Source organism: Coenobita brevimanus, chromosome 18 (assembly GCF_032717465.1).
Source record: "Coenobita brevimanus isolate Jiangsu-jjx chromosome 18, ASM3271746v2, whole genome shotgun sequence".
Classification (NCBI taxonomy): Eukaryota; Metazoa; Arthropoda; class Malacostraca; order Decapoda; family Coenobitidae; genus Coenobita; species Coenobita brevimanus.
In genome coordinates, this window is record NC_136971.1 from 21,354,933 (window position 1) to 21,369,208 (window position 14,276).

Here is a 14,276-nt window from a genome sequence, read left to right on the forward strand (position 1 = left end):
CACACACACACACACACACACACACACACACATATATATATATATATATATATATATATATATATATATAGATATATAGATATATATATATATATATATATATATATATATATATATATGTACCGTCCTTTGTTAACTGTCATTGTTCATAACAGTTTATTTTAGTTCTAAAAAATCTTCACTTCTCTTCACTTAACATTTTCTTTGTACTTTTTTTTTTCTCCAATTCATTTCTTAATGATATTTCCTTACTTTAAGAAGATTAATTTATTTGAAGATGATACACATTCTTCCGGAGATGAAATAAAACGGACCAAGATTGAAACCTCACACGACAGCCTTATTTGTTTGAGAAATGGTAAGACTTATTCCCGAGAAACAGTTCAGTCAACTGAGCTCCATTCATATCACACCCCCAGTACATCACACATTTCTCAGTTACCTTCTGCTTCTACTTTTTTTAAAATATGGCAACCGCTCCCGACCCCCAAACAGTTATTTTGGAAGATGCATCCCACCCTACATTTATTGGAATCAATTCTGCAATTAGCGTGTAAGATTTCATTAGTGATGTCCAGCCTGCAGTTACAAAGGACTTAGTGCTAAAATCGCCTCTCTTCGGAGCCGATTAGATGATGCTTACTCCTGAATCGGATGTCTCAAACGATGGAGGCTTTTTGAAAAGTTTACTTCCTTTGATGAATGTGTCACGAGTCGGCTAGTGACATTGGCTTTTGTGGGAAACCGCGAACTTAAGTGGAATCCAAGTTTATCGTTCAGTTAACCGCTCATTCGGACGGAAGCTTTGTCAAATCAATTTTTCATTGTCATACGTGATCGTCTTTGTGTGAGACATTAGCTCTTCCGCTGAGCGATTTGTTTTGGGCGCGTTTCGCTCACTCGACCGTTAAAAAATGCGGCCTAGTGCTCCTCTTTTCTTTCCCACGACTTCGTCAAGTGTTTACTGTGACGGAGAGAGGTCCTGTGCTCCAGCAGTGTGAGAGGCCAGCTAGTACCCAAACTCCACTTTACAGTTCTCCAAGCTCCCACCTTCTTTGGGTGATACACCGCATTCATTGACCAGTATTTCTTTTCGTTTTCCTAGTTTTAAGAGTTTAGTTAAGGTGTTTTTCCTAGGCATAAGAATTTAGCTCTTGTGTGAGTGAGTGAGTGCGATCTCATTAATTTGATTTGAAATGTAACGTTAAATTTATTTTGTAATCAATTAATTTAAAAAAATATAAGCATTTATTTTAAAAACCCCGTGACAATTGGCCACCTCATTCCAGGATATTAACTCCTAGCTCTAAAGCTATTCACGAGATAATACTCACTCGTTCATATTTAGGTATTTATCGTTAAAGTTTATAGGCACAAGTTTACTGGTGTTTACCGTTAATTTAGCATGTGAATTTTTGCTTTATTAATCCATAGAGTACTTAACTCTATTTAGTACCTTATTTTTGGTAACGCCAGACGATTTTATTCGCTCCTGGGTAGCCGCCGTACCCATTGTGTTAATTATTGAGTCTTCTCAGTTATTTGCATTTTTGCTTTAATCTTTGCCAGTTAACTAGATAAGACTGGTCACCACTAGCTTGTGTCTGTATTCTTTACTTGTGTTTATTAGTATTCGTTTGCGAAGCAGTCAGTACTCAGTTTCGGTTTGCTTAATAAATTAGCATCATGGCAGCCAGTGCTTATGTACAGGAAGCCAAAGAGATGGGCCTCACAGACCCAGAGAAATTTCAGAGTTATGTTCTCTCACAGTTTAATTACGAGCAAGAACGTGAGAAAGATGCTCGTGAAGGGCATAGAATCCAACGCGAACACGAGCGAGAACAGCGCGAATACGAGCGAGAACAGCGTGAGGAACGTGAAAAGAAGCGCGAACACGAGCAGAAACAACGCGAGCTTGAGTTAGAAAAAGAGCGACAACAGCGCGAACACGAGCAAAAACAGTGCAAACTCGACTTAGAACAGGTGCGGGAACAACGTGAATATGAACGTGCCGAACGTGAGGCACGAGAAAACATGAACTTGAAGTGCTGAAGCTCAAGCGAGATTCCTTGGCTTCAGACACATCTGGTGCAGTTGGTCAAAGCTCCACGAGCGCTCTTCCTACACATGTCCTGGCAACCCCACGCATCAAGCTTCCTTCATACAAGGAAAGCGAGCGAATCGAGCCGTACATAGCTCGTTTTGAGGACATGGCAGACATGTATCAACTGGATGAGGCAGCTAAGCGGATCCAATTTCTTAGCCTATTTGAGGGCCCTGCCCTCGATATTCTCCACAGAATTCGTGGAGACAATCTCACGTATGAGATGATGAAAGCTGCACTCATTAAGGCGTATGGTCTCACAGTAGACGACGCCAAAGTTCAGTTCATGCGAGCTCGCCTCCAAGACAAGGAGACAGCTGTTCAGTTCCTTGATCGTCTCACTGCTTACTTAAATGAGTGGATGGAGAAAGATGAAACTCCTTCCACGCGTGAGGGGATAATTGACCTTATGCTGCATACACAGCTAGAGAGGTCGTGGCCTGCTGAGCTCATAGCACAGCTTAAGATCTGCCAGGTGAAAGACGCCAGCCAAATGGCAGAAAAGGCTGACGCGTATTTCACTGCATACGGGTATCAAACTCGTAAGCAAAAACACCTAGAGCAGAAAAGATACTGCCAAGTCTGGGAAGCCGTCTCAGACTGAACCCCAGCAACAAGGCCATTATCAGAATAATGGCCAAGGTCCAAAACCGCAGTGGAAGGACCAGGGGCAAAACACTCAGAAACCTGAGTGGAAGAGGTACATCAAGTACCCTAACCAGCAGCAGTATCAGCCACGCAACTGACCGTTGGGACAAACTTTTTCACCACTAGCTCAAAAGAGGCAGGAAGCGAACGCAGCCTTCATTCCTCAGCAGCAGCACGGTGTTCACGTCCCTACCAGTATGGGTACTCCCCCACAGTTCACTAGTCCCACAGTGACAGTGAACCCCCCTCCACAGATGGCCAATGTTCCATCTCCTCGGGCAGTGAGTACGACCCCTCAAGTTTCTAAGTCACAAGGCACAATGTTTGCCGCATCAATTCAGCAGCCTCATGAGTGGCTAGCTGCTTCCTCCACAGGCCCTCCCACAGGTGACAGTACCTTCCTTGTTCAGCCAGGGTTTGTGGGAGACATTCATGTGAAAGTCCTGAGAGATAATGGTTCCTCAGGTTGCTCTGTCAAGCAGAGTCTAGTTCGGCCTAAGCAGTATACAGGTCGACAGATCCATGCAAACCTTATTGATGGATCAGTGAGATTGTTCCCTGAGGCATGTATCCAGATGGCATCTCCATTTTATACTGGTATGACACTCGCAATTGTCATGCCAGAACCCTTATTTGACCTTATTATAGGCAACATTCGAGGTGTCAAAGATAGTTGCACCGAACATGACGCTACTCAGACTTCGGCTGCTGCGGTAACATGAGCCATGGCTGAGGCTCCAGACTGTGTCACCCCAGTGATCATTGAATCACCGCAAGATCTGATGTGTAGCCAACTTGTTGTACAAGAACAACATTCTGACCCGACACTTGCTGCCGTGCGGAACAAACAAAAGGGACGAGTGATTAAGTATTCTCGGGGAGGTCGAGCCAAGTTCCTTCGCAAACAAGGACGGCTCTACCGTGAGTCACGAACACCCGAGGGCGAGGTTCGACTGCAGTTTGTCATTCCCGCCAAGTACCGCCTAGCAGTGTTACAATGGGGTCATTGTTTAGCCTCAGGAGGTCACATGGGCAAAAGGAAGACCCAGGGCCATGTCCGAGCTGACTTTTTCTGGCCAGGGATGGGACGAGACATAGATAGTTTTGTCCGTTCCTGCAGTGTGTGTCAAAGTAATACCACTAATCAGGGACATGCCCTTCCTGTGCCATTCGTAACCACACCTGTAATCTCTGAGTCAGTTGAGAGACAGGATAGTGGTGAAGTGAGTATAGACCTGACGTCTCACTTGTTGGCCCCACAGGACACAGTATGTCCAGGGCCTGTACATACATATTATGTACCGTAAGTTAAGGGGGAAGTTCGAGAGAGAATTCCGCAGAGGCGACTCGAGGCTATGGAAGACCCGAGTTTGCACAAGGATTCTCAGCTCCCCGATACTAATATAAGTACTGTAGGTTAAGGGGGAAGTTCGAGAGAGAACTCTGCAGAGGCGACTCGAGGCTGTGGAAGACCTGAGTTTGCACAAGGATTCTCAGCTCCCCAATACTAATATAAGTACTGTAGGTTAAGGGGGAAGTTCGAGAGAGAACTCCGCAGAGGCGACTCGAGGCTATGGAAGACCCGAGTTTGCACAAGGATTCTCAGCTCCCCGATACTAATATAAGTACTGTAAGTTAAGGGGGAAGTTCGAGAAAGAACTCCGCAGAGGCGACTCGAGGCTATGGAAGACCCGAGTTTGCACAAGGATTCTCAGCTCCCCGATATTAATATAAGTACTGTAGGTTAAGGCACAGGTTGAGGACCCATGTGCGGTTCGAGGCTATGGAAGACATGAGTTTGCACAAGGATTCTCAACTTGCCGACACTAATCGTGTGCTATAAATAATGGCGACCTCGAATGTACGTCATAGCACTGACTGCTAGGCAGAGAGAGTAATTGTAACGTAATAAGAATTTTGTCTCATTGACACTTTTGATGCTCCACCTTAATTGGTTTTGCAGGTACAGCAATGGGTGTAGCAGTTTTGCTGTGCTGGCCAGCTGATCGTCAGCCGCATGCTGCCGCCTCTTCTCCTCTGCCTTCGTCGTCGCCATATTATTATTTACTGTGTCATTTTACACGTAGGTACAGTTACACTACAACTGTCACACCTACCCTGTGTATTACATACACCACGCTACACAACAATTAGTTGTCAGTGTAAATGTAGCGAACTTTCGCTCAGTTTGGCCCGAGTACAGGATTTTCACCATCGTCACGGAGTTTTTTCCCTCAAGCTTGCTTCTATTAACGTAAATACGAGGTTTTTTCGCTCACTGGCGACTAAGACTTTCTCCTGTAGCAGGATAGCACACACACCACAGTGTGAATCTTGTGTGACTGAGCTAGGATTTATATGTATGCATATTGAAATTTTTTTTCTGAAGGAAAAAAGATTTGATTTTCATGGGGCGTAATGTCACGAGTCGGCTAGTGACATTGGCTTTTGTGGGAAACCACGAACTTAAGTGGAATCCCAGTTTATTGTTCAGTTAACCGCTCATTCGGACGGAAGCTTTGTCAAATCAATTTTTCATTGTCATACGTGATCATCTTTGTGTGAGACATTAGCTCTTCCGCTGAGCAATTTGTTTTGGGCGCGTTTCGCTCACTCGACCGTTAAAAAATGCGGCCTAGTGCTCCTCTTTTCTTTCCCACGACTTACTCAGTCAAGTGTTTGCTGTGACGGAGAGAGGTCCTGTGCTCCAGCAGTGTGAGAGGCCAGCTAGTACCGAAACTCCACTTTACAGTTCTCCAAGCTCCCACCTTCTTTGGGTGATACACCGCATTCATTGACCAGTATTTCTTTTCGTTTTCCTAGTTTTAAGAGTTTAGTTAAGGTGTTTTTCCTAGGTGTAAGAATTTAGCTCTTGTGTGAATGAGTGAGTGCGATCTCATTAATTTGATTTGAAATGTAACGTTAAATTTATTTTGTAATCAATAAATTTAACAGTTCTTTTTCTTGAGCTTGATATAATGTAAACTCTTGTTTCATTTCTCCGCAGTTAAGCTTATTTCCCATATAGCTCCTAGCTTGCATAAACGTTTGTCATTCATAACTGGTACTTAGGCCAGTCTTGTGTATTAAGCTTAAAATCCGTTGTGCCTCCTAGGAGTTATACAATAGCAAGAACCTGATACTGTTATCAGTATTAGTTATTTATTGTCAGGGGTGAAGAAACTTTCTCCAGAGGCTAACAGTACTAATAATCAGCATTTGTGAGTAATTAGTCTCTGCTGTGTACTGTTGAGAAAGTTTATAAATTCTCGTTCTGAGAAAATCGGCGAAGTAAGCCAGCGTAAATAATCATTGCTTGATGTAGCAAGACAATCATTGTCCCTGCTCTTCAATATCATTATCATTATCCTTTAATAATAGCATTTATTTTAAAAACCCCGTGACAGAATGTTTTAACAAATTCGTAGATTTTTTCTGTAGTCACACGAAATCAGGATGCTTGATGAGCGTTTACAGATTACTGCAAAGTATGAGACATGATAAGTTCATCTTATCAGAGCAAAATACGCTGTTTTGAAGCCGCAGCGGTGCGAGTGGTAACTGAAGCGGAAATTTCAGATGCATTACGAAGTCCGTGGGCGAAAACTGATGATAAGGGAAAAACCGCTTTAAGCTTAAATAATGTAGCAACGTTATTTAGTTATTTCATACCCTTTAATCGTCTTAGTAACGATTAATTAGATTCAGTTTTCTCCAAGGAATGACATAACCATGTTAGTTGTACAGATAGAGAAGAAACTCGGTATCTTATTTTTTCAAACAATTCGTACAGTTCAACCAGTTACTAGTTCAACACCACGGTCTATGCAGTCACAAGGTCAAGAACACGTTTCACGTCCACACAGCAGACAAAACGTCACATCAAGTTCATCAGCCATATTACATGCAAAACCTGGGTCGCAAAGCAGTTTGTCTCATTAAAGCCAGATCTACAAGCAGAACAAAGACAGTTTGTTGGTATTGTCAATGAAGAGGCCATTGCGAAGATCACTGTTATAAGAGACTATAAGATGAACGACGACACAGGCATGATATTAGAGCACCTTCACAATCATTCAGGAATAAGTAATGTGCTTATAAAAGCCATTATCATTCCACTAGCGAGTGCTGTGCCTTTGCCAATACACAGTCGGAGGAAACCTTGCGCCAGAAGGGACAGAATCCTCCATAACAACACAATATTCTGAGCTCCCTATATGCCAAATCGGCCCTCTGACTCACTAAGGTGTATGTATCTTAAGAAATTGTGAAGGAGTCCATATATCAATTTTTATGGACTCTGGGTCTATGGTGAACTTAATATCTGAGTCCTTCCTAAACATTATGAAAGGAAGGATCAAACAGGTTTGGATCCTTGAGCCGCCTGACATTCGTCTCTGTGGTGTTAACGGCTCAGAATTTTATGTGAAGGGCAAGGTAACTCTTGACATACAACTCTATGACTTAATAAAACCTTTCACAGCTGAGTTTTATGTCACAAACTCCGGTATCCTGCAGATGTTTTGACTGGTATTGACACGATGGCTCAACATCCTATTGAACTGGTACCTGCTTGTGGTAGTATTACAGTAGAGGAATTTTAAGTATCAGGCATGAATTGCCACACCGTGTCCTTTCGCGGGGGCTACCGTAACTCCACCACCACCAGTTGAGAACAATGAAGATAATTTAGTACCAGTGTTTCATGACACCCCATCTAATAGTGACACAATAGTTTACTCATCTACGTTTCATTTAACTACCTCAAAGAGTCTGAATGATACTGCATCACGGAGATGAAACGAGCGATGACAAAATGGTGCACAATTTAGTTGCTGTGCGAATTCACTAAAGTCGCTGTCCGTGTTGTGGGAACGAAAGGAATGAATTCATTAACCTAATCTGAGACGAGTTGTGTGAATAATTTAACATATGAGTCAGCATTGTGTTCCGTGTTGGAGGATAATTTGTGTTATCTTTAATTATTAAATGTCATAAATGCTCCACTAAAACTTAAAAGTTGTACAAAAATTGACGATTTCCTGGTTTACCCATCGGCCGTAAAGGTGTGCCACGATATACCGTTCTCTGTAACTGCTAAAGATCATGACGATGATTATTTACCTTTACCCATCGGCCGTAAAGGTGTGCCACGTTATACCATTCTCTGTAACTGCTAAGGATCATCATCATGATTTTTTACCTGATGTATCATTGAAAACTCTACGGATTATGCGACAACTCCTTTAGCTGATCTCACCTTTCAAGTAAATCCAGGACATTTCTCTTAATATAAAGAACAATTAACTAATCTTTTTCACAGCTACAGAGATGTTGTAGCTTTACCTGGTGAACTTATGGGTAAGACTGGTATGATGATGGATACTATTCAACTGATTCCCAGTACTTAACCAATTTATGTCCCAGCATATAGATTACCCCATATAGTTTACGGAAAGAAACTGATGAGATAGTACAATCCATCCATCCATCATCCAATCCTATGTCACCCCATAGAGAAGCGTAGGAACTCGGGGCTAGGCAAGTTGATCCCGACATTTAAGATGAGAGTGACCAGCCTCACTCATGCCTGAGTGGCATTACGTGAGCAATAAACCCCAACCACTCCTTGGATATAAACCTTCACACGTTCAACCCGATTGGAACGGCTTAAATACCCACTAAATCACCGGGCGCCATAATTTGGTTATATGGTTACCACCCAGCATAGTAAAAGGTTTCCCAGTGTACAGGAAACCATTTGGCTTGTCACCCAGTATAGTCACCCATAGGCAGAAGGAAGAGGAAAGAATGAAAGAAAGAAAGACAGAGGAAGGAGTGTAAAGTCACCCATAGGCAGAAGAAAAATAAGGAAAGAAAGACAGAGGAAGGAGTGTAAAGTCACCCATAGGCAGAAGAAAGAGGAAAGAATGAAGGAAAGAAAGGCAGAAGAAAGAGGAAAGAATGAAGGAAAGAAAGAAAAGGAAGCATCGAAGAAAGGGAAGGACAGACACCCAAAGCAGCACTACATCGAGTGAGTGGAAGGTGAGCGCCCCCACTTACCACAAACGAGATAGTATAGGATATGCTAAATCAGGACATCGCTGAACACTGCGTCATCCGTAGAAAAGTCCAGTTTTCCCAGTCCCCAAGAAAGCAGAGTTTAGACCCGTAGTTGACTGTCGTAAATAAACTCCCTGTACCCGATCGATTCCCATTTCCAATCTTGAAATCACTTGCCGAAAATAATGTTGTTTTCACTTCCCTTGACTTACTTAGTGGCTACTGGCAAGTTGAAATCAGAGTCGTCGAGCTCCATAACTGCATTCATTATTCCTTCCGGCCACTATCATTTCAAAAGGCTTCCCCTTGGTCTTACAGTAGGAATGCCCCATCAGTATTCATGAGGCTTATCCATTCTGTATTCAATGGTATGATCGGTCATTCTCTTTTGCGTGTCTAGATGATATTATAGTGAGTAAATCAATCCCTGAACATTTTGCCAAGCTAAAGCGAGTTTTTGATCGCCTTCATACGGCAGGTCTAAAGGTTAAGCTCAGTAAATGTAACTTTCTACGTAAAAGAATTAAATGTTTTGGATAGGTGGTTGATGCTGAAGGAATTCATACCTCAGACGAGAAAGTTAAGGCAGTTAAACTTCCCAGAACTTACCAGTACTGATGATGTATGGAGTTTCTTTGGTGCACAGATCGCCGCTTCTCTTACTAAATTACTTAAGAAAAACAAGAAGCATTGCCAAGGCACAGCAAACCCGTCCCCGTCAGTCATTTTAGTGCTGACGTATAAACACAAGAGAATATCTAGTCAAAGATGTCACATATCAAATTTGGAGTAAATAGGGTGAAAACTGACGATTTTATGCCCATCTGAGATTTTAGGCCCGACCCACCTGACACTGACCCCCCTTCCACTAACTGGGGGGTGACCCCCCTGATGTGATGAGGCATATTATAGGACGCAGATTTGAAAGATGCACCATTAGGTTTTAGTTTCATGTCGATATGACGAATTTGAAAGGAGTTAAGGCGATTTTTTTTTTTTTTTGGGGGGGGGCCTAAAGCCAGGACCTTGGCCCAATTTGGCCCAAAAGTTAATCAGGTGATCAGAAGGTCATAGCCCATAATCCCTGTAATTTTAGTCAAAATCACACCAGTTGTTTTCGCATGGAGTTGGTAACAGACAGACAGACAAACATACGAACCGAGTGAAAACAATACCCGTTTGTTTGGACTAATGACCAGTCTCATGCCTTTGAAACACTGAAGACAGCACTTATTAATGCCCCAGTCTTGGCATTCCCTGATTATAAAAAACCTTTTCTTCTTTCCACAGGCTCGTCTGGGGTAAATCTAGGCATGGTATTGATGCAAATTGATCATGCAAAGAGGAAACGTGTAATAGCATATGCTAGTCCTGCCCTCAGTGTCGCTGAACGTAACTACAGTGTTACTGATTAGGAGGCTTTAGCAGTTATTTGATCTCTCAGACATTTCAGAGACATAATCTATGGATATCCAGTACATATCCAAACGGAGCATCAGCCGCTTTGTGATTTATTCAAAGGGAGAAATCTTACCAGACGTCTAGCATGATGGTCAGGTATTATCCAAGACTTCAACCAAACCAGTGAGTAGGTGCCTGGTAAATCAAATGTAGTTGCAGACGCTCTTTCACGTCAGATAGCTGACGCAGTCTCACCATATCAACCAAGTGAGGTTCGTTACACCAATCTAACCTAGATGTTGTTTACTACTGTCAGTGCACAGACTCCCTGTGGTCTAAGGCTATTTATTTCCTGGAGTTAGGAGACACATCAACCTTATCTACTCTGCCAGTGTCAGTAGATGATCTCATGTTAGACAATGATATCTTGAATAGGAAGGCATCGCTTGAAGGTAGGGACATACCTAATAGAGAGGTACACTCGTGGTCATATATAACCACCTACCCTCCGGTACCACGTGCCTCAGGCAGGCTCCTTTATGCGCGGCAAGTCACAGTGGGGTAAGAGGGGCTGAAAGGGAGGGACAAGAGAGAGAAGGGAAGGTGGGTAGGGGGCTGAGCGATGGTGCTTGGGTGGAGTGGGGGACGGGAGGAAGGGGAGGTAAGTAGGGAGAATGAAATGCGAAGTGACTGTCACATTATTTGTCTATTTTCTTTCATTCAGATCATGATATAAAGATATTTGATAAATAATCTTGCATTACACCTTGTACAGGGGCATCAGATAACAAGCTTTAGATAGGTGGTGATGTCAAGGACTGTCTCGTAAGATACACTAACGTGACAAATCAAACATTCGTACAGTGCCAGATATTTGTGTGTATCCGTGTATTTTGACTTTGGACGCAGAATGGAATCTGTATGGTTTGACTTCCGTAATGTTTGTGTAAGAAACTTCATCTACCCTCACATGTAATTAATTTTTGGAACTAAATATCATACACAACCTTTGACATGGCTGTGTTCACAGTAAATGTGATCATTCTCTCGGTATACAGTACACTCGCTCTATACAGTCACCACCATATCACCTATTTTATGGCATCTCTATACGAAAAGGCCATTTAAAATAACTGTGCATAAAAGACAACTAAATATGATGTATGTGCACATGGGTGGATACAATAACGATATCTCTCATAATCTGTTAAAAGGAAAATGAAACAAATCCTACCCAAACTTCCATTGCTTACTGACATCGATCAAGCCATAGCAACCAGGAAAGCCTGAATAAGTAGTCCAGTGGCTTTCTGCCTCAATAACCACTTGCAGTCTTCGCAGCATAGAAGAGACAATGTTGTTGATATTTTGCTGGTTTCGTCTGAACAGCTCCCACTCGTCCTTGATGTGCTGGAGGAGGCCAATGGCGGGCCCGTGTCCTCTCTTTCTTTGGTTCCCACGCATTGAGAATCTGGGCTCAAACAGTCTCGATGGCTCTGTACTAATGTTTCTTCTGTCACGTCAGTATATTTCCCTCACGAGCCAGCCCTTGATATCACCACCTATCTAAAGCCTGTTATCTGATGCCGCTAAACAAGGTGTAATGCAGCATTATCTACTGAATATTAACTCCTTTATCATACCCTGAATGAAAGAAAATAGGTAAATAATGTGACCACCACTTTGCATTTCATTCTCTCTCCCCTACCTACCCTCCCTCTCCTCCCTCACCCCACCCCAGCACCATCGCTCGTCCCCCGACCCACCTTCCCTTCTCTCTCTGGCCCTTCCCTCTCAGCCCCTCTTACCCCACTGCGACTTGCCACGCATAAAGGAGCCAGCCTGAGGCACGGGGTACCGGAGGATAGGTGATTATTTATGACTGCCACTGTACGTCAACTTGTTGTTCCCGTTGATTTCATACCTGCAGTATTACACCTCATCCAATATCACACCTCATGCATCCCATCCAGGAAAAGTTCAGTGTTTGAGACAAGCACATCTGTCATTTTATTGGCCTAATATGCGTTAGGACATCAATGTTCACTGTGATCCCTGTGTTCCCTGTTATCGTAAATGGTCCAGCAGATTACTTGCTCCACTTTTGCAATATCCAGTTCCTTCACGTCCATGGGAAACTGCTTCTACTGACCTCTTTATATCGCCAGTGCAGAGTATTTGTTTGTGGCAATTGATTATTTCTCACGTTACTGTGTTCTCGTAGCTCTCCAAGACAAGACTGCAAAAAGTATTGCATGTGCTTTCATTGAGCATGTCATTTGTCCATTCACTACACCATCCACTGTTATTACCGATAATGGTTCAGAGTTTAACAATAGTCTTCTTGTTGAGATTTGTTAACAGTATAACATCAATAAATGTAATATCAAACCCAACCATCCCGCTTTCAATGACCTTGTCGAAAGACAAAATCATAAGTTGCTGGAGTGCTTAAGGTACTTAGATTCTCAAAGCACCTGTTGAGATGAGTGGATAGCTTAAGTTGCTGCCTCAATCATTAGTTCCATCAATAAATCCATAGGTGAAACTCCATTCTTTGTTATATATGGATTCGATAAAAATTTGCCCTATTCATTGCTATTATAGAAACCTAGTGCACTCTATAATTTGGATGAGTATGTGAAAATGAAAATTACAGACTTCCAGAAAATACATCAGTATATAAAGGCTAATCTGGCCTTATCTAAAGAGGATATGATACAACACCAGCATAAGTCAGCATCACTTATCAATATTAACACTGGGGACTTTATTCTCTCGTTCATATACAAGCAGCTCTAAATTAGATGACAAAGTTACAGGCCTACACCGCGTGATATCTCGTAACTAACAAATTTGAGATTAAGAACTTGTCATCTGAGAGTAAGTGGGTTCACGCATACAATCTTAACCCACTGCTTCCGGGTGACATGTATACGTGACGACCCGGGGACATCCAGGTTACACGTATACATGATTTCGTGTCTTCCAGCATTGTCTGAATATTCTACAGGTTATTTTCACCACATGCAGCCACTGGCAACCATCCTGCATGCATCTGAGTCACGCTTCAGTTACATGTGTACTTCCGTAACAGATAAACGTATGCAAAAAGTTTTCCCTGTGACCAGATCCTTGGCTGCGTGCCAGCAACAGCTGACTTCACCATCAATGAATTTCAAAGGCCAGAAAAGAAACAGTCTTAGTGATAGTGCAATAGGGAGAGAACTTGAAGTGACACTGTTGCTAATTGTGAGTGGAGAAAGTGACTCTTCCTCTCAGGAAAGCGACCACCATGATGTGTGTCGGTATTTATGCATTGCAAGAGGAGGGTGGTTCACGTGAGTCCTCCACTGTGCACCCATCATTTCCCCCTGTACATTCATCTGCTATTTCTGATGATGGGAATGGTTCAAAGGGTATTGACGATCCTGGAGAGGAGGATATTGGCACGGATGAGGAGATGGAGGAGGAGCTAGGGACTAGTGGAGAAAGGGAGGAGGTGGAGGAGGGAGGGAGGGAGGAGGAAGTGCAGTGGGGCAAGCCTCACACGACCGCTGTGTCTATTGATGTGAATAATGGAAGCAGAAAGTTTGAATTCATGATGGAATCAGTGCCTTATTTTTTACTGAAAGTTTTCATGTGTGTATGTTTGTTATGATAAAAACGTACAAATCACAGGAAAAAAGAATCTGTTATAGTGGAAATTATAGTGGAGTGGAGAAAGGGAGAAGGTGGAGGAGGGAGGGAGGGAGGAGGAAACGTGGTGGGGCAAGCCTCACACCATCGCTGTGTCTATTTTTGTGAAAAATGGAAGCAGAAAGTTTGTTTCATGATGAAATCAGTACCTTAATTCTTATTGAAAGTTTGTGTGTGTGTATATTTGTTGTGATAAAAAAAAAAGTACAAATCACAAGAAAAAAAAAAAATCTGTTATAGTGGAAACTATTTTCAGTTAAGGACTACGATATTTTCAATTATGGATTACAGTAATCCCTGTACTATCTGGACGCCCACTTTCCGGACACCCTACTTACCAGACATTTTGGTCCTGGGAATT